Source organism: Hyperolius riggenbachi, chromosome 10, assembly GCF_040937935.1.
Source record: "Hyperolius riggenbachi isolate aHypRig1 chromosome 10, aHypRig1.pri, whole genome shotgun sequence".
Taxonomy (NCBI): Eukaryota; Metazoa; Chordata; class Amphibia; order Anura; family Hyperoliidae; genus Hyperolius; species Hyperolius riggenbachi.
Window position 1 is genome coordinate 137530684 of NC_090655.1, and position 19022 is coordinate 137549705.

Below are 19022 nucleotides of genomic sequence, written 5' to 3' on the forward strand. Positions count from 1 at the left end.
TTAAAAGCTGTCTTCCACTCATCTCCATCTGATTCTGACTAAATTAAAAGCCCCTCTTAAATCTAGCTTGGTGAAAATCCATGCCCCAGAAACTTGAGCGAATAAATCGTCAATGAGTGGTAAGGGATATTTATTTTTTATGGTGATCTTGTTCAGACCCCTATAATCTATACAGGGGCGTAACCCTCCATCCTACTTTTGCACAAAAAAGAAGCCAGCTCCAGCAGGAGAAGACGAAGGACGGATAAACCCTTTGTCTAGATTCTCTTTAATGTAATCCTTCATAGCCAAAGTTTCAGGGCCAGAAAAATTGTTCAAATGCCCTCGTGGAGGCATTGTACCAGGCAACAGATCTATAAAGCAATCATAAGATCTGTGAGGAGGGAGCTTATCAGCAGCCTGTGGAGAGAATACATAAGAGTATTCTTGATAACAAGAGGGTAATTTTTCAATTTTTATTTCGGTGGTTTGTACAAAAAGTGTTTTCAGACAGTTTTCATATAAAATGAAGACCACTTAGTCAATTGACCAGTACACTAATCAATGTGTGGATTGTGTAATTGCAGCCAAGGAAGACCCAGAACCAACTGGCTAGAAGCCATTCTAAGCAGGTAGAGCTGCATTTTTTCAAGATGCTGTGTTTCTACCTGCAGAGAAACTTCAGGTGTGATTGAAACAGGTTGCTTGAAGTGGGGAGTCATCAATAGAGATGCGGCGAACTGTTCGCCCGGCGAACATCTCTGGAGCACTTACTACTTCCGGGTCGCATAGACCCGGAGTAGTACGCCTGCGCTGCCCGGCGGAGCGCGTCCTCGATCGCGCTCCTGTAGCCGGGCACTCTCTGCGCATGAGCGTGACGTCGTTCGTGACGTCACGCACACGCGCAGAAAGTGCCTGGCAACAGGAGCGCAATCTAGGACGCGCTCCGCCGGGCAGCGCAGGCGTACTACTCCAGGTCAGTGCGACCCGGAAGTAGTAAAAGCCCAAGGGATTTGGAGATGTTCGCCGGCAAACGTTTCGGGAACCGTTCGCCACATCTCTAGTCATCAATAGCCGTAACAAAGATCTTGTCAAGCATAGATAAAGCGGGAATACCGAGCTCCAAAGCAAAGGAGGAGTCAAAGAAATTGCCCGCTGCTCCAGAATCAATAAACGCCTGACAATGATATGTCTTGCCATTGTAAAGTATAGTTACCGGTAACCACTATTTTTTAATTTTCAGGTGAAGCATCAGATCGCCCAAGTGAGGTTCACCGGCCTCACTTAGGCGCTGGAGTTTTCTGGCTTTCTCTTTGCAGGACAATCTGTAGCTATGTGCCCCTTGACCCCACAATAGAGACACAAGCCTTCATTATGTCTCCTAGGTTTCTCAGAAGGAGACAGTTTGGAGAACCCTATCTGCATTGGCTCCTCTCCCGAAGGAAAAACATGACTGCCAGCAGGGAGAGACACTCCTGGGATCGACTGAACTTTGCCCTGACGTCATTGTCTGACCCGTCTATCAACTCGTATTGCCAATGTTATGGTGTCTTCTAGGGATTTAGGGTCAGGATGACTAACCAAAATATTTTCAGAGAGACCAAATAAAATTGGTCCAATAATGCTGCCTGACCCCAATTGATAGAAACTGACCACCGTCTAAACTCGACAGCGTACTCCTCAGCTGTACGACTACCCTGTCGTAAATCTCTTAATTTTCGAACCGCCGTAACTGTTATATCGGGATCCGAGTATATCACAGACATAGCTTTAAAAAAGTTATCTACTTCATCTTCAGGGGGCAGGCCATAAGCCCAAGTCTGCGGATCTCCCTGTAAAAGGTATTTAATCAATGAGACTTTTTGAGATTCTGACCCTGAGGACCTAGGCCGAACCTCAAAATACGTTAAACAACTATTCATGAAATTGCTGACCGTTGACCGAGAACCTGAGAATTTCTCAGGAAGAGGCATTTTTGGCTCCAGAGGTGAATAAGGAGCAGGAGGAGGTGCAGGTTGCTCGTTATGAGCTGCAGAAGCCTCAGCACGTGGTGGTGCATTAGCCAACTGATTCAGCTGCTCCTACTGAGCAGCTACTATCTGAGTGAGTTGGTTCACAGCCCCTGTGAGGAGCATAACCTGACATTGTAACTCCTCCATAAGTATAGTATCTGGCCCGTGATAATATCACGCTTGGTTCAGGGCGTATACACTGAGGCTCAGATAATCGTAGTCAAAACGTAAGCTAGGGTCATTCACGTGAGATCAGATGGCTGCGGTACAATAGGATGAGGCAAAGGCTAGGTCGATAATCAGGCTAGGGTCATACACGGGTGGTCAGATGGCTGAGGTACAATAGGACTAGGCGAGAGAATGGTCAGTATGGCTATGGTCAAAAGTAAACTAAAGTCAGTCAGGCAGTCGCATTAATATACAATCACAATAATAATACAATCATATCACAGAGTGACACAGTGCCCAGCACCAGCGAACTGATTGTTATCACGGGCAGTGAGCAACTGAAACAGCACTGCTGAAATACATTTATTCACCCAATCAGAGGCTGACCCCACACACAACAATCAATCAGCGAGCAGAATCCCTGCCTGTGCATCAGCTGAACTAAGCTAACAGCTGACGCTATGATCGCTGGCGTCTCAGGGCATAAGACCGTCTCTGAGACGTGCATACCTGCCTGGATGGGACGTGTACGCTCACTCACCACCGCAGGGGTGCTGGGGATGCCGCCGGGAGAATCGGAAGGGGAAGCTCACGGTTGAACTCCGCCGTGCGAGCCGACCCAAGCCAACACTGGAACCGATGACAGGTGAGTGCCTTACAGCCCCACTTCTTAGTACCGTCATGTCACTTCAGAAGCTGCACTGCCCACTTTTACTAGGAAACATGGACCGAAATTCATAAGCTAACTACACCAAACCTAGCTAAACCAAAATGCCATTTTTAAAAACTCAAATTATGTACCTAAAAATGGATTACATTTTGTTTACACATTTACAATTTTATCTGAAATTGCATGACCCAAGCATCAGGTGAAAGTAAGTTTTATTTTTGCAATGCCCAGTGATAGTGAAAAGAAAAACCACAGCAATCATAACCCTATAATCAAGCCAGCTATACCCCTGACTGCTTGACCATGAGGGATGGTAAAATCTTGTAATTACCGTACTGCAAATCTTAGCACCAGCAGTGGATGGAAGCTCTAAATATATCTAGTGTTCGTACAATCATAAGAACTCTGGTTATTCTGAACTTTTATGTTACAAATTCTGTAATGGGAAATCTTTTATCTAATGTGGAATATTTAGCACATCTTTCTAAATGTATCTTGTTGTTGTAATGATTGGACTGCAAATCACTTCGAAAGCCCACAAATGTTTGTGAGCAGCTATTCAGTACAAAATGCTGCAGATCAAAACACCAAATAAAGGCTTTTTTTTATAAATAGAACAACACTATTTGCATATCATACACAGCCCCTTTTTTTCTCAGCTAAGTACATGTGCTGGTAGATTTATCAGGCATTTATAAAGTTGATATGATATATACTATAGAATATTTTACGCCTCATCATATCCGCTATAGTACGATCAGAAAGGGGGAAAAAAACCTGAAAATATTTACAGTTTCCACTACTACTGCTCCTGGGGAATTGTCTACCCACCGGATGCAACCTGCACAAGTGATTTTTCATCCTTTATGATGTCCATGAGCACGAGATAAATAAGTGGATTAATGCCCTAGCAAGTGCTCAGCCACAGGCGACATAGGCAACAGTTGCTATGCAGTCCAGCAGGACAAGGGTATCAGTCTGTAGAAATTAACAGGTTTGTCTATTCCAGTCTGACTACCATAGAACACCACTGCAGCAAAGATACCTTCTAAGGTTATAAATAACGGTTTAACAAACTCAGGATAATTGAATTATAAATGTGAAAATTATCTGAAAATTCATGTAACCAAGATGAATCATTATAATCTACACTACTGAATTGTTAAGATAGACCAGTACCACTTTTGAAGAAGCAGGTGTGTACTTGTGAAACTTGTAGAGAAAAATGTTGTGCGAATTGTACAATACAATTACACAAAGTTTATGGTTTGAAATAGGTTCATGATAAATTTGTACATAGCATACTTACTGTATATACTCGCATATAAGCCGAATTTTTTGGGACCAAAAGTTGGGGTCTCGGCTTATACTCGAGTTTCGAGATGGTAGTGACCCCCCTGCATGTAAAAACTACAGCAATAGGTGTCACCGATACAATATATGCTGTAGCTGTGTCCCAATTCCCTGCCTGTCCGTCATGTGCAATATTGTGCAGTTGTATTTAGTGATAGCTTATGGTTGTGTCCTGCGCCCCGTGCCCTCCTCCCCAGAGCTGAGCAACATGATGCCCATGTCCCTCTGACGAGTGTCCGCATGGCATCAGGAGAATGGATGGTACATCTGCTCACTAATGCGTGCTGCTTTTTACTTCCCAGCTGCAGTTTCATTTCTATGACACTATCTAGTGGCGCCTCTCATCACGTGCACTGCTACCAGCATCCGAGATGAAGCTGTGACTGAAGCTAGAGGGATCCCAACGTGATGCAGACCGAAAAAAAAGAAGCACAAGACATTTCGGAGGACACACAGCAAAGGGACACATGCATCAGGTATGTATTTCGCTCAGCTCTGGAGTGGGAGGGTAGGAGGCACGGGACACAGCCATCACTGAATACTCCCTCACAACACTTCACATGACAGGCAGGAAGGGAATAAGACATAGGCACTCTGCGTTGGCACAGCCAGAGCTATATACCTGGGGACACTCAGCCATCAGCCCACATCCCTGGACCCACAGCCCACATCCGTGGACCCACATCCCTGGACCCACAGCTCACAGCCCTGGACCCTCAGCCCGCATCCCACAGTCCTAAACCCACAGCCTACAGCCCTGGACCCACAGCTATCACCCTAGTCACAGCTCTATATCATACCCTGGGCTTATATGTGGGTTAATCATTGTTTCCTGGTTTCTGAGGGAAAAGTTGGGGGTCGACTTATACATTAGTATATACAGTACTGCATGTGAAACCTTTGACGAGTGAGTGACTATGTATGCTGGAGCTTATGATTACATTCATAAAATAGTATGCATCTTTGTATGATCTAACTAAACACATCTAGCATATTGTTGAGACAGTGCTACTCCTTGTTAAAAATCAATTTATATTGAATCTTATATGGTAGGACCTTTGTTTATAAACATTTTATGTATACATTATTCTGCAAGTTTCCATGTGGGAAAAAGCATGTTTTTTTCACAGAAGCAAATATGATTGATAGAAAAATGTGCACAATGTTGCACTGCTGTCTGATTATTTTTTCTACATGAGAAGAATGCATTCAAGTGTGAGCACATTGATTAAAGGACAACTCTAATGAGAGGGCTGTGGAGGCTGCCATATTTATTTCCTTTTAAACAATACCTATTGCCTAGCAGCCCTGCTGGCCTATTTGGCTGCAGTAGGGTCCTGAATCACACCATAAACAAGCATACAGATGATCTTGTCAGATCTGATGATTGCTCAGGGTCTATGGCTAAAAGTATTAGAGGCAAGAGGATCAGCAGGATAGCCAGGCAACTGGTATTGTTTAAAAGGAAAACTATGGCAGCCTCCCTGTTACAGGTGTGCTTTAACATTGGTTCTTAGTTTTTCTTATGCAGACAACACACCTGAAAACGGATAAGTGTGAATCCTGCCTTATACTTAATTTCCACATGACACATTTTACAAAAAGCTTAGTATTTGGAAAAGCAACAGCTCAATGATGCACCTAAAGGTTACACAGTAATCCAAGGAGGACTATCACCGTCTATTTCAATGTTTCTCTCTCTCTCTTCCTCTTCTTTCCTCTCCTCTCTAAGTCTTTCTCCTTGGGTTAGACCGGGGGCATCTGATTCAAAGTATCGCTACAAAACATTTTGAGTGCCATGGACGGCAGTGGAATTACCCACCTGGTCCTTCTCCGGAGTTCATCTTTTACGTATGCTTCTATACATGCTTTATTTCTATGTCTTTGTGCACTATTCCTACTGTATGTATCTACTGTATATACCTGTATAAGCTGTATCTACAACTGTATGTACCACCGGCAACCCTGTTGTGCAAAAAACAATTCTGAGTACAACTTACGTAGTACTTGTTAAAATATTCTGATTCTGAATTCAGATTCTAAAGATAAAGCCATATAAAACACTTTCTGAAAGACTATTTTTATTTAGAGTTTGTGGGTGAAAAGGTAGGGTGCAGTGAAGTGGGGGAGCCATACTGAGCATCTCACAGCGCAGTCACAATATTTTATCAAGCAGGACGATTACCTCTCATGTCTCTTACCTTTATTGCTTTACCCATCTGAGTCAGCTGTCTTCCAGGCACCACATCAATAACTGCTTTAATTTATTGAGCAATGAAAGTTCATTAATGCAGTAGTTACAAAGTCATTACAACCTAATTATTGTTTAATTAGATTATAACTTAAGGGATTACCTACAAAGTAAGTAATGCTTACATAATATTCTTAAACATGCTATTTATAAAAGTGATTGCCATGACGCTAAATGGTTTCCATTATTTTTTCAAAGTGAATGATTGGAAGGTGTGAAGACAAAGTAAACTATTTCTGTCAAGAGGATAAAAAAGTCTCATCTATCTAGGTCATTTGCAATAATTGTGAGGATTTTAAGCAATTTTCTTGTAGAACTTTACCTGGCTTCCTGCAAGAAGTCTAAAAAATACTGCAATAAGTCAAGTTTTGCAAAATAGTAAACTTATCTGAATGGTAAATGTATGTATGGAATACATACTGTATAGGAGGAGTACATATAGGAGGAATACATAATAGGAGCACCCTGATTTCTTTAAGTTTATTAATTTTTAAACCAAAGGCATTTATTCAAGTGTACATGAACTTCATTTTTAGACATGACAGTTTATTTTTGTATTATTATTATTACCACTATTTCATTTCTGCATCAAGGTGTAATTTTACCAACAGGGGAAAGAATTCATGTAGGCTTCCTTTTTACCATATGAAATTCTAATTTTAAAATGAGTGCTCCCACTTACACAGCCTGAGAATCACAATCTACCTAAGCCCTATACATCATGCACTTGGCCTGCTGCACCTCTGGACTAGCGTTACACGTACACCACAATTAATAAATAAACAAACCGTTTCATAGAAGGTGCTTCCCGATTTTAAAAAAAAAATGTCCACAGGGAATAACTCCCAAGTGCTTTTATGCTTCTCTTTTCAAACTTTCAAGAGTCAATATCCAGGAGACCCTCAAATAAAGAAGGAAAAAGACAGAGTATAGTCTGTTTGACACAACGCTTCCAGGGTCCACCACCTGGTTATCAATTTCCTGTGATCTATTATATTGTCATCAGTAGGGATGCTCATTCGGATTTCAGAGAATTGAAATTTCTGCATTTTCAATCAGAAAGCAGAAATCAGATTTCCGCAGAATTACCACATTACTGCAACTCGGTAATTTTAGTGCAGCCACAGAACTCAAAAGCATTGGATCGATCAGAGAATGCAGAGTCAACTCGGAAGTATTTGGCCAATCAGAGAATGTGAAAAATGATCTAAAAAAGGTCTCCTTGGAAATTGTAAAACAGAAATCGGATTTCCGCAGCAATACTGCATTACTGCAACTCAGTAATTTTAGCCCAATCACAGAACTCGAAAGCATTGGACCAATCAAAGAATGCAGAGTGAACTCGGAAGTAATTAGCCAATCAGAGGATGCAAACGATGACCAAAAAAACTCATCAGTAATCCATGAAATTGGTAATTAGCACTGGCAGAAAACTGAATTTTTGTGAAATCGGAAATCAACATTGCCGACCATCCCTTCTCATTAGCCTTCACCACGTGCCCCTTCAACACACTGCCTGAGTGGCACATTCACCTGCCCCTTTAGCTGTCCTTATCCACAGACAGAAATGTGCGCTTAGTGCTACCAAGAACTGGTCTGTTGGCAGTGTCAACAGAATTACTTTAAACTGCAGTATAGTAAATCCCCCACAAGATGTCATTGTCTGCAAAATGTGATGATCTCTATAGTATTTGTTTTTGTTTTTCCTGTATTCACTATTTGTTCCTTTCTGTTCTAAGTAAGCTGCACTTCCTGATGGGGGTGTATAATATACAGTATATCTGCATATTTTTCTTCAGTAAAGCGTTCTAACTTGTTATACTGAGTGCCTAACTGTGTGCACAGACCACTCTTCTCCATCATGGTCACCTCTGTGTCATCAATGCTCCCATTCACCTACCCCAGTAGCACATCCACAAATGCAAACACATCCTGCTCACACACTGAATATACTGACCACCCTCACAGGCAGCTTTAATCACTTGATGCTTTGTTTTGCTATTGGATTTAAGTATCCCACAGAAAGTGCCTGGTATTCTGCCTTCAACCCCAGCTTGAGTGTGAAAAACACAGTCCTGTGGGCTCAATCTAGGGACTAAATACTCTCAGATTGTGTAAAACCAATTACTTTTATTGAAAATTAAATATCATAATACTCAAAAAGGATTTAAAAGCGCATTGTATTGAAAACCAGCGGATGTCTTCTCCTATTGCACGCTGGCCTCATCCTGCTCTTAAGCTCCGTCCTTTCCTTATTACAATGGTAACAGTTCACTGTCTGGTGCACGAAAATTGCTAAGTTCTCATTTCTCTACTTGTCTGATTGCAAAAATTGAAAACTTTTTTCAGGACCCTGTCACACTACTTATGGTCTGTCGCATCACACAAAAACACTGCATACCAACACAGAAGCAGTGATAGCCCTGCATACATGTAATTAAGGCGCTGGGAATTTGTGCGCAGGGCAAAGTTTACAAACAGCTCACCCTGCTCCTGCAAAAGTCCCGGCGATGTTAATTATTATTCCCCCTCCAGGAAGCAGTGGAATTGGGTAAGTTGTAATTTGGTTGCCAGCTAATGGTAAGCGCATTGCTGTCAGCAATAATGCAATGCACAACTGATAAGAAGGAATTTTCCATGTTTCCCTATGAGTCAGTTTGCATCTATGTTACAACGCATGGATGTAAACTGCCATAGGGAAGCATGGAAAATCCCTTATCAGTTGTTCATTGCATTTAGCTGCCAGCAACTGATTCATTGTAAACCCAGCCTTACCCCTGCAACCAAGATACAGAACCTGCAGCAGAGCTACATAAATCAATATGTTTCGCACATACACTGTTGGAAAATCATATACATCTCCTGTGGAGTCTTCGGACTACTTATATCACTTCATACACAGGATGTGCTCCATACCTTCCAGACACATTGTTTGGGATGTCCAGACACATTGTTTGGGATGGTTGTAGCAATGCTCAACACATCATGTCTGCTCCACTTGCATGCATTCTACACATGTGTGGTACAATTCTTTTGAGAGCTGAAACTTCAGTTTCAGAACTTTCTGAGGGGACAGCGCCACAACTGAAGGGACCCGGTGTACACCTAGGGACCTGAAAGATTACGAGGGATGGAAAAAGCCCCAGGTAAGTAAAAACCCAGGAATGAAAATGTTTCTGAATAGAGTACTGGGGGAAAAGTACTACTAATCTAAGTCCAAAGGACAGCCCTATAGTAAGTAAAAACCCACCAGGCGTGCTTTAATCTAACTAATCACTAACATGTAAAAAAAAAATGAGGGAATAGAGATGGCCTGAACGGTTCGCCGGTGAACCGATTTGTGCGAACATCGGTGGTTTGCGTTCGCGGTGAACCGCTAACTATATGCAAGTTCGACCCGCCCCCAATACTACATCATTAGGCTAAACTTTGACCCTGTACATTACAGTCAGCAGACACATGGTAGCCAATCATGCTGCACCCCCTCCTGGAGCCCCCCCTCCCCCCCCCTCCCCCGTATAAAAGCAGCAGCAGCATCGCCCATTTCCTCACTCTGTGTGCTGCATAGTTAGTGAGTGAAGGGAGAGAGGTTGCTGCACAGATTAGGGAAAGCTTAGTTAGGCCCTTGTTAGGCTTGTTGGCTTGCTCGTGGCTGATACTTATTGCTAAAAAGCACCCCACAACAGCTCTTTTGAAAGCTAATGTTGTTCTTGTGATCTGTATTTTTTTTTCTTGGCCCACTGTATTTTTTTTTCTTGGCCCACTGACACTTGCATATACAGCCCTGTCAGTCAGTCGCAGCTGGCCCTTGTTAATTTCTACTGTGCCACTGCCAGGCCCAGCACATTCAGTGCCTACCTTTTCACTGCACGTGTGTGACAGCTGCACATTTGTAATACCAGTCACTGCATATCTGTTAACAGTACCTGTGTGTGTGACAGCTGCACATTGTATTGATACCAGTCACTGCATACCTGTTCAGAGCACCTACGTGACAGCACACAGTGTTATATACCAGTCACTGCATACCTGTTCAAGGTATCTGTGTGTGTGTGACAGCTGCACATTTGTAATACCAGTCACTGCATACCTGTTCACTGCACCTGTGTGACCACACGCTGTGTTATATTATGCACCAGTCACTGCATACCTGTTCATGGTACTTGTGTGTGTGACAGCTGCACATTGTATTGATACCAGTCACTGCATACCTGTTCACTGCACCTGTGTGTGTGACAGTTGCACATTTGTAATACCAGTCACTACATACCTGTTCAGTGCACCTGTGTGACAGCACGCAGTGTTACATAAAAGTCACTGCATACCTGTTCACGGTACTTGTGTGTGTGACAGCTGCACATATGTAATACAAGTCACTGCATACCTGTTCACTTCACCTGTGTGACCGCACACATAGTTATATTATATACCAGTCACTGCATACCTGTTCACGGTACCTGTGTGCGTGACAGCTGCACATTTGTAATACCAGTTACTGCATACCTGTTCACTGCACCTGTGTGACCGCACGCTGTTTTATATACCAGTCCGTGACAGCTGCACATTGTATTGTAATACCATTGTATTGATACCAGTCACTGCATACCTGTTCAGTGCACCTACGTGACAGCACACAGTGTTATATACCAGTCACTGCATACCTGTTCATGGTACCTGTGTGTGTGTGACAGCTGCACATTTGTAATACCAGTCACTGCATACCTGTTCACTGCACCTGTGTGTGTGACAGTTGCACATTTGTAATACCAGTCACTACATACCTGTTCAGTGCACCTGTGTGACAGCACACAGTGTTACATAAAAGTCACTGCATACCTGTTCACGGTACCTGTGTGCGTGACAGCTGCACATTTGTAATACCAGTTACTGCATACCTGTTCACTGCACCTGTGTGACCGCACTCAGTGTTATATTATATACCAGTCAATGCATACCTGTTCACTGTACCTGTGTGTGTGACAGCTGCACATTTGTAATACCAGTCACTGCATACCTGTTTAGTGCACCTGTGTGACCGCACGCTGTTTTATATACCAGTCCGTGACAGCTGCACATTGTATTGTAATACCAGTCACTGCATACCTTTCATTGCACCTGAGTGACTGCACATTGTATTAGTCAAGTCACTGCATACCTTTCACTTCATCCACCCTCCCCCCCCCCCCACTCCCCGATATGGACAAAACAGCCATAGCAGAGGCAGACCCAGAGGCAGGTCTGTTCGAGGTCGTGCTGACGTGATTTTGTGTGGCCCTGGACCAAAGTACAGTGCTCAGAAGAAGACATGTGCCATCAACTCCCAAGATTGTCAGGACGTACAGTAGTTGACTATTTAACACAGAACACCTCATCTTCCGCAGCTACCAGCGCTACTACAAGCACCACATCCGCTACTTTTGACACTTCGCAGGAGTTATTTGGTGGGGAATTAACTGATTCACAGCTGATTGTAACATTATTGTTACAACAAGATGAAGGCGCTAAGCAAGTTACACCACCTCATATGTCTGAGTTAGGCGGCACTATAGACGTATGGTGTGAGGAAAAGAATGATGAAGTACCTGCTGTTGGTGCAGTTTTGGAGGTGTCTGATACAAGCGAAGCTGGGGAGGATGATTATGATGATGATGATTATGATGATATGGATGTCACATGGGTTCCCAATAGAGGAGATAAACAGGGGCACAGTTCAGAGGGGGAGTCAGAGAGGAGTAGGAGGAGATGAGTTGCTGAAAGAAGCAAAGGGAACTCGTCATCAGAAACAGCTCGTGGCAGTGTCCACCACCATGTATCGCCACCTATGGACAGCCAGCCAACATGCCCTTCAATGTCAGCTGCTGAGACCACCATAGTGCTATCACCCCAGAGCTTAGCGGTGTGGAAAATTTTTTGTTTTGTGTGTCTGCCTCAGATGAGAGCAATGCCAACTGTACTCTCTGCCACCAAAAATTGAGCCGTGGAAAGGTCAACACCCGCGTAGGGACAACTATCTTACGAAGGCACATGACGAGAAAGCACAAACTGCAATGGGAAGACCACCTAAGGAAAAGCAGCAAAAGCAGCTGCCATTCTTTGGTGCTTAAGGCCACCATGATTATCCCAATATGCAAAAATGATTTTATTACAATATAATTCAATACAAAGCACAGTCCCCTAAATATAACCCTCAAAAAGACAAAAAACCCTCCCCATATTAAAACCAGAAAGCAGTGCGGAGCACAAGTCATGCATGATTGGTACAGTGCCTGCAGGCTGAGTGGTACATCAGTCTTGGTCTAAGCCTATGCGACTATATATATCCACACAATCGCCCGCGCATACACACACCTTTCAATCTGCCACAATAACTAAATTATAAATATGCACAAATCAATGGTAGATCCACCGGGGCGACCCATTGTTTCAGCAGTGGGTACTAGTCCAACTTAGAGATTGGGTCAATTTATTGATAAAAAGGTCAGTCTACTGGTTAAAGCATTACTGTCATATGTACAAGACACACGGGATGTCTTGGGGGTTCTGGATGGTTTTGTGATGCCCCCAGGGTCCCTCCTTGTGGGGATCGATGTTGAATCATTGTACACTTCGATCCCACATGAGGAGGGGCTCCGGGCAATGTCCCTCTTCCTCCGCGAACGGTATCCCTCGGCAGTGGCCCACAATGAATTTATTGTTGACTCTATGGAATTAATCCTGACCCGGAATTGTTTTGTTTTTGAGGGACAATACTACCATCAACTAAGGGGTACTTACATGGGGGCGTCGTGTGCACCAGCCTATGCATGTCTCCATTTGGGACTCTGGGAGCGGGAGGAGCTATTTCCAAGCCCCGAATATGGTGCACACGTCACCCTCTGGATTAGGTACCTGAATGATGTCTTGGTGGCATGGACGGGAACAGCTGTGCAACTTGGCGAATTTGTGGCCAAGTTAAATCAGAACAATAGAAATATCAAATTGACTTATATGTTTGGTATGCAAATCTCCTTTCTGGATCTCATGATGAGAGTGGAGGGCGATAAGGTCATGACCACGTCCTTTCGTAAGCCTACTGCAGGCAACACTCTTTTGCATGCCAGAAGCCATCATCCAGTGTCCCTGAAAAGAGGTATCCCTTATGGCCAGTTCCTCCGTTTGCGCAGGAACTGTGGTAGAGACGAAGATTTCAAGAAAGAATCTCGTCTTATGTACCAGCGATTCCGGGACAGAGGTTACTCACACTCAGTATTGCGCAAGGCCCTTAAAAGGGCGTGGGGTAAGGACCGGCAAGATTTGTTGGCCCCCCGTGGGGTGCCACAAGGTGCGGAGGGGGAGGGACATATGCGGCTCATAACTGGATTCGGATCCCATTGGGACAACTTGAGGGAATTACTTGTCAAATTTTGGCCTATTTTGACTTCTGATCAGGAGGTCGCTAAGATTGTAGGGCCACGCCCCCTTAAAACTGCTAGAAGGGCACCCAATTTGAGAGATTATTTAGTGCACAGTGAGATACAGAGAAACCCCTCAACTTGGCTGGACCGTAGGAGGCCAGTTGGAATGTATAAATGCTCCAAATGCAAATTATGTCCCTATGTGGAACGCACTAATGTTTTTTACAGTAGTGATGGTAAAGATGAATTCACAATTAGGTCCTTTATTAATTGCGAGACCACCAAAGTAATATACTTAATCCAATGCCCATGTAAACTCATGTATGTGGGCAAAACTAAAAGGAGCCTAAAAGAACGAGTACTAGAGCATTTTGGTAAAATAGTAGGAGGTAAAGCTACAGGAATAATATACGAACATTACAGGGAACACCATAACAACTCTCTTAAGGGGACATTAGTGAAGGGACTATATGGTCTCAACATTTCTGGAAGGAGGGGGGACTTTGATGAGGTCCTCTACTGCAAGGAGGCAATGTGGATTTTTAAGTTAGGTACAATGAGCCACTTTGATGTCAATGCGGAGCTGGATCTTTCTCCGTTTTTGAGACATAATAGATATAGCTAGCATTTGAATAACTAAATCCAGCTTTGTTTACTATACTGTATTTCACTTATATCATAAGGGTAATGCATGCAGTATGTGTGGTACCGCAGTGCATGATATGTTGTGCCACAAGAAGATGTTGAGATCTCTCTCTTTCCATTTACCCCCTTGAAAATTAATTGCTCAAATAAATATGCAATAGCACATGCCAAAATTCATGTGACATTGATGAGCGAAGTCATTGAGATATATATGTTTGTGGCTGTGTAGTATGTAGTTTGTGCTTATTGGTGTTCCGTTCTATATGGACTATCTCCTCGAATATTTATGTATATATCGGTAGCGGTGACAACCTGAAACATCGCATAAATCTGTCTGGAAATTACGTGTGGAACAGTCGAAACTTTTTTTCTTTATACCTATGACCCATTGCAGCCTCCATGGAAATCAATGGCAAAGGCTTTATTGGTTGCTGTGGTTACACCATAGGAGGGGCTATGAGACTGCTTTTAAGAGAATGCAATGGCCGTATAGGCCACACCCTGATGAAACGCCCAATGTGGGCGTGAAAAGCGTCGGTGGGCGTAGCTTTGTCTGGCTGAGAGGTTACGTGCCTAGTGACGCCACCTTCGTCTGCTGCATCAATCCCACACGCAGTACCAGCGCATCCGGCGTGGCTGGCGTGTTGCAAACAACGCCAGGTGGAATTGTCTATACCGGCTACCTGCAGGGACACCGGGGACCACCATGCGCATGGCTCCAAGATTATTGGAATATTGTTGAGGAGCGAACGGTACTGGCTACATACAGAAGGGACTTCTCTGCGGGTGAGACCCATCCACATTTGCACAAATGTTCTATGCTTTAGGCTATGACGTGACAGGATATCTGGAAACCTTTGGCTATCTTAACTGGAACTTGTCAAATTGAAAGTGGATTTCTCTATCCTTAAAAATGAACTGAGGGAGAGAGGGGGCCCCCGATTTATAATTGAGTTATTGTGGCAGATTGAAAGGTGTGTGTATGCGCGGGCGATTGAGTGGATATATATAGTCGCATAGGCTTAGACCAAGACTGATGTACCACTCAGCCTGCAGGCACTGTACCAATCATGCATGACTTGTGCTCCGCACTGCTTTCTGGTTTTAATATGGGGAGGTTTTTTTTGTCTTTTTGAGGGTTATATTTAGGGGACTGTGCTTTGTATTGAATTATATTGTAATAAAATCATTTTTGCATATTGGGATAATCATGGTGGCCTTATGACCTTTTGTTGCTCTATTTTTGTACTATTAATGTTTAGGTTGGCCCCACCCTATATTGTACAGGGAATATTACCAATTTATGAGGCACCATTGTTCTTTCCTTATTTATTGATTCTTTGGTGCTTTCCTGAACTTTCTGTGGTAGTTCAGTGTACATTCTGCTGCCGCTGCCATTCTGTGGTGATTATATGAACATTGAGCTGCACCTGCCTTTCAGCAGTACTTCCGTGGACATTCTGTGGCACTTTCATAGATATCCTGTGTAGAGATGGCCCGAACCTCTGATTTTCGGTTTGTGAACAGAGTTCACGAACTTCCGCAAAAAGTTTGGTTTGCGCGAACTTTCGCGAACCGCAATAGACTTCAATGGGGAGGCGAACTTTGAAAACTAGAAACACTTATGCTGGCCACAAAAGTGATGCAAAAGATGTTTCAAGGGGTCTAACACCTGGAGGGGGGAGTGGGATGCATGCCAAAAGTCCCGGGGAAAAATCTGGACGCAAAGCAGCGTTTTTAAGGGCAGAAATCACATTGAATGCTAAATTGCAGGCCTAAACTGCTTTAAAACATCTTGCATGTGTATACATCAATCAGGGAGTGTAATTAGAGTACTGCTTCACACTGACACACCAAACTCACTGTGTAACGCACCACAAACAGCTGTTTGCGTAGTGACGGCCGTGCTGGACTGGTGCGCACCATGGCGAGAGTGCAGGCCATGGCGGTTTTCAAGCCCGTATGGTCGCCGGGCTGTGGTATAACAACAAAAGAATTTCCACAAAAATTACGCAGCAGTAGTAGAAAAAAACAAACTCCTAGCCTTGTCAGAAATACCTCATACACATGCAGTTGCAGCCAAGAACATCACAAACAAACACATTGAAGTGGGGGGCACACGTAACAATATTACCAGTTCCCTCAGCATCAGGCACTTCAGGGAAGGGTCCTCACTTCACAGCACATATTTCCACGTTTTCCTCATGTTCTTCTCACTTCTGTCTTTTACATGGTGGTGATGAATTAATTTTCTTTCAATATCCTCCCCCCAATTGATTAAATAAGTCAGCCCATCTTCCTATCAAATACCTCCCTCCCTCCGCTATCTCCTGTCACCTGCAGCACCTGCACCTAGGAATGCGGGTACAGTTACCTCCCTCCCTGTGTCACCTGCAGCGAACAAGAGCTGAGCAGGGACATTAGATTTCAGGGACACCAATTCCTCCGCTTGCAGGCAGTATATGGGCAGCCCAGGGTTCTCGCAGACAAACGGGACCAGGGGACAACGTGACACCATCAGGACATAGAGATCTGAGCTGTGGATAGCAGCCCACCACTTTGCAGCATACACCAATCCCCCGCAGCCAGCCCGCTTTGCAGCATACACCAATCCACCCACTTGCAGGCAATATATGGGCAACCCAGGGTCCTCGCAGACGAACGGGACCAGGGGACAGCGTAGCAGGATATGGAGATCTGAGCGGGACACGAGGACAGCGTAGTAGGACACACTAAATAGGTGAGCTTCGGGACTTGGCCGGGCTTATTTAGTCAGAACACGTTCTGGCTGGCCAAAATCCAAAATTGTGCAGCATTTTGTACATTGGCCGCATCAGGCGGCCACTTCGCATTGTGACTGGCCAGAACCCGAAGTGGCCAGACTTTGGGTTCTGGACGTAACACAGGGGCGTTGCTAGCCTTAAAGATCAGTGGCACGTGCCACGGATCTATTCTGGGGTGCCCCAGATGTTGCCCATGCAGAGTCAGAGCTGAGAAGCCTCCATGGGGGCATGCTGGGGAGCTGTGGTGCCTCAATGGCAGGCATGCTGGGAGCTGGGGTGCATGAATGGGGGTATACTGTATGCTGTGATGCCTCTATGGGGGCATGTTGGGTGCTGTGGTGCCATGCTGGGTGCTGTGGTGCCTTTATAGGGGCATGCAAGGAGCTGTGGTTATTCTACGGGTGCATGCTGGGAGTTGTGGTGTGTAAATAGGAGGCCCGTGGGAGTATGGGAGGGGGTCAGGGAATGGTATGGGGGCACTGCCAGAAAACCTGGCAGCAGGCCAGTCCACCCATCAGAAAGACAGGCCAGCAAGTGCAGAAGCCAAGTAACTCTGCCTAGTTATGTTTAAGGGACACTGCCTATTTATGTGACATGCTGCATTTTTGTATTAATGGAGAGGAGGCTTCATCCAACATTTTGCTGGGCAGGCCTACTTAGACCGCTGTTAAAGAGGGACTTCAGCCTAAACAAACATACTGCCATTTAAGTTACATTAGTTATGTTAATTAACAGATAGGTAATATACTCTCTTACCCACCCTGTTTTAAAAGAACAGGCAAAGGTTTGTGATGTCATGAGGGCAGTTATCTTTTTGGTTGAAAGGAGGTGACAGGGAGCATGAGACACAGTTCCAACTGTCCTGTGTCCTGATCACAGCTCCCAGTTGCTAGGCAATGTGAATAACAACATAGGAAATCCCATCATGCTTTGCACAGCATCAGGGGAAAAAAGCCCGGGCAGTTTTCTTTAATGGGGCGGAGCTTAGCTAAAACGCAACTAAAAATGAGACTTCTATAATAAAAACAAAGTTCTGATGCTGTGAAACTGTTAAAAACCAAGCCTTTTCAGTTCTGCTGAGTAGATTTTTAGTCTGGAAGTTCACTTTAAGTTTATGTAAATTTGGCTCCACCCATGACCACACCCACATTCTGGTGCATGGCCTTACCCATTTTTCAGCTGGAGTGCCCAAAAGTGCCCCTGATCTCTTAGGATCCTAGCAACGCCCCTGACGTAACATATACACATGCAACATGTTTTAAAGCACTTTAGGCCTCAAATTTAGCATACAATGTGATTTCTGCCCTTAAAGAGAATCTGAATTGTTAAAATCGCACAAAAGTAAACATACCAGTGCGTTAGGGGACATCTCCTATTACCCTCTGTCACAATTTCGCTCCTCGCCGCATTAAAAGTGGTTAAAAACAGTTTTAAATTAGTTTGTTTATAAACAAACAAAATGGCCACCAAAACAGGAAGTAGGTTGATGTACAGTATGTCCACACATAGAAAATACATCCATACACAAGCAGGCTGTATACAGCTTTCCTTTTGAATCTCAAGAGATCATTTGTGTGTCTATTTCCCCCTGCAGCTATCTTCCACTGAAGTGTCAGGCTGCTCTTTTCTTCCTGCAAACAGCTTTGCCCTTGTCTATAATTCTTCAGTATGTGAAAGCCCAGCCAGCTCAGAGGACAATTTATCCAGCTTGTAAAAGATAAGAGAGAAGAGAGAAGCTGCCCTAATCTAAACAATACACAGGCAGTG